The sequence below is a fragment of the Fukomys damarensis genome, unplaced genomic scaffold (assembly GCF_012274545.1).
Source record: "Fukomys damarensis isolate Sample0158 unplaced genomic scaffold, DMR_v1.0_HiC HiC_scaffold_29, whole genome shotgun sequence".
NCBI classification, from domain to species: Eukaryota; Metazoa; Chordata; class Mammalia; order Rodentia; family Bathyergidae; genus Fukomys; species Fukomys damarensis.
In genome coordinates this window covers 31098310-31101644 of record NW_022900941.1, presented here as the reverse complement: position 1 = coordinate 31101644, position 3335 = coordinate 31098310, and the positions used below count along the sequence as shown (strand labels likewise).

The 3335-nt window shown below is 44.5% G+C and overlaps 1 pseudogene; it reads right to left on the bottom strand.

Annotated features, from left to right (window-relative positions):
• Positions 1–710: 710 nt before the first annotated feature.
• Positions 711–1857, bottom strand: LOC104859999 (annotated as a pseudogene).
• Positions 1858–3335: the final 1478 nt, after the last annotated feature.

The following is a 3335-nucleotide window of genomic DNA, read 5'->3' as shown; positions in this document are numbered from 1 at the left end:
TGAGTGAGGAGCAGCAGATCTGAAACCCCAGCCACCCTTTTTGCTTGTCATCATAACCCATTGCTTGGAACAGTTCCCAGCACCATGTCCCAAGATTGGGTTATGAAGGGGGGAAATGCTAAAAAAACAAACAAACAAAAAAAAAAAAAACAACAGTGCTCCTGAGATTCCCTTCCACAGAATGTAGTATCTTGTGGGTTGGATCCATTAATGTGATCTTGAAAGGGGAGTTTTGTCTCCATGGTTCAAGCTGGACTTACTACAGGGAAATTCCCTACTTGAAATTTCCTGTGCTCAACATGCCCGGGTCTGTCCGCCTCATGTTCCTGGATAAGGCTAGGCCCACCTACCTAACAAATACTCAAACTCTGTAACTAACAAATGTATGTCAGATGTGCCTTATCTGTAACCCCACCCCTCCCAAAGAGTATATCCCTCTTTGCTGAGGGCTCGATGGGGCCAGTCTCCCACTTGTGAATGCAGTCTGGTCCGAAGGCTTTAATTTTTTTTTTCTGAAAGCAATATTTTATTATTTAAATTTATGACACCTTCATGTTGTCAATAAAATGGTTAAGGCAAAGGTAGCAAGAGTATGCACTAATTCCAAACGTTACCAAGGAAAATACAGCTGATTGAACAACATGGTTGTGTTCAAGGATTTTTTTGTTTGTTTACTTGTTCGAAATCTCCTCTGCTCAAAAAAGGTCCACTCCAGTAGACCAGCAGAATACGGTGGCTATTTACAGCAGGCAAGACAGACATAGACCTGATCTGATTGTAGTAAATGCATCCTACGCTTTAGTTAGGGCTGGCTTACTTTCGCTCCGTCTGTACAGCTCCTGGTGTGCTTTCCATCTTGAACTAGCAAAGACAAGCCATAGCAAATAAACGGGAAGTTGCTACTTCAGGCTCATACTAATTGATTCACCCGGGCAAGGGAAATATTATTATTGCACGTCCTTCTTTAAAAGGAAAACGGCTTCCCTATCTTTTTTGGGGGGGTAAATCCTCAGATAAAGCACGCAGGTTCTAGGGTGGCTCTCCCAAAGCCCTCACTTTTACTTGGATAGAGCACGGCTGCAGTTCCTTTGCCTCGCCCCTTCCCCCCACGGAGGAGGACGGCGTGACGCTGGGAACCCCGGCCTGAGTTACATGGCAGTGCCAGCTACCCCAACCCACCCTATCCCCACTCTCTCCACTCTGCCCCTCGATGCCTGCTCCTTGAAACTTCCTTAACAGAGAATACCCCCCACTCACAGCGCTCAATTTTGGGCCTCCGGAAGTAGGGCAGGGCTACTGATCTCTTCTTCTTCCTCCTGGAAGTAGGCTGCCGCCTCCGGGAGCTGGGAGCCTGCTGGGCCTTTAGTGGACAACAGGTATGGTTAATGCTTTGGCAGAAGGGGCACTGAGGCTGGGGTGGCAGTTTGCGCCCCTCAGCGATGGTCCACGTCACCATCAGTCGTAGCACCTGTCTCCTCTGGACCAGCGCTTCTGTGTGCTCTTCCCTTGGGCCGCCTCTCGCCCCGATACAGAACACCTCGCCAGGACCGGTGACGCCGATGGATTCCAGGCCCTGGGTAGACCTTTCAAAGGTGAACGCCAGAGCCTCACCCTCCGTGTGCAGCTAACTCTGGTGCACAAAGACGTCCACGGGGGTGTTGAGCTCCAGCCCCGTACCGGCAGTCATGGGCAGGAAGCCGAACCCCAGGCGCATGGGGAACCACTTACAGCTGCCCTCGCCGCGCAGAGCTAGGGCTCCTCCGCCGCCGGAGCTGAGTCCGCTGGCGCCCCCTCCGGCGCTTTCTCTGCTGCCCTGGCGCAGCCACCTGCAAACTGCTGGCTGGCCACTGAACCCATGGTCATAGTCTGAGCCGGTGGCCACGGCCCTTGGTCATACGGTTGCTAGTCCCAGTGAAGTCCGGAGGCAAGGGCAATGATAAGCTGTTCAACCATGTCTGAGATCAACTTCAACCATCTCAAGAATATTATTTGTTCATAAGCTTACTAATTTTGAAAAATGTTTGTTTACAACGTATTTGTTTATATTTTATTTTTAGTAGTACATGTTTGCAGTACAAAAAGATTTCATTCATTGTGGAGAGTTGCCACATATATATATAACACATCTTAAATCTTTTTACTTCTGCTTTTCCACCTCTACCTCCCTTCTCCCCATCTTAAATTGTTAGTTTAAAAAAGTCATTTTGTTTTGTTTTGTTTTGTTTTTTGAGACAAGGTCTCCATATTAGTCCAGGCTAGCCTTGAACTCGCTATGTATCCCAAGTTGGCCTCAAACTCACTATGTAGCCCAGGCTGGCCTCAAACTCATGGTGATCATCCTGCATCACCCTCCTGAGTCTTGGGATTACAGGTGTGTACTACCACACCCGAAAAAAGTCATTTTCTGAACTAGCCTAATGTCCAAAATTTGTTGATCACATTAAATTTTTCATCAATACTATGAATGTATTTTCAGTTGTATGTTTTGATTTATCTAGCTGCAATAGAAAACACCCAGATGATTCATGTCTCCTTCATTAATTTTTACTATAATTACTAAACCATAGCTCTGAAACTTTTAGCAACAGCATTTTGGTCATATTTCTAAATGGTAATGCTTGTTATTATTTGGAAAATATAATTTTTATTGTATTTGATACATTTTCAAAAGTGAATATGCCATTGTGAAAAGATTTTAAGTTGGAGGCAATTTTATGACTCAAAACCTTTCAGAAATAAATTTTGCAATATGTTGAAATGTTAATACATCTTTTTAGTGTTTCTTTATTTCTTTGCTTGCTTATAACTATGGTTTGGTCATAAATGTCCCCCATAGGTTTTTGTGTTAAAGGCCTAGTTGCCTGGTTGGGAGCTGTCAGGAAGTAGAAGAGACTTTAAGAGGTAGGGCTGAGTGAGAGGAAGCAGGTCTCTGAGGATGTGCCTCTCTCTCTCTCTCTTGTACTTCCTGAGTGCCATGAAGTGAGTAGCTTTGTTTTACCATGTTCTCCTCAACATGATGTCCCACCCTGCCACTGGCCCAAAAGCAATGGAACCAACTGTGGACTAAAAACACTGAAACCATGAACCAAAATAAACCATTGTTCCATACAAGTTGCTTTCCTTAGGCTTTTTTGTCACAGCAACAGACAGCTAACGCATTTATTAAATTTTAACCTGTCTTTTTTGGTATTTTTCTACCTCATTTCTTTAGTCTTCTGTTATAAAAATAAGCTATATCTTTAGCCACAGACACTTTTTGTTTGCACTTGATGCATGAAGGAATCTTGTTCGTGTCCACAAAGGTAAATATATATATAGTTATATATAGTTTATAT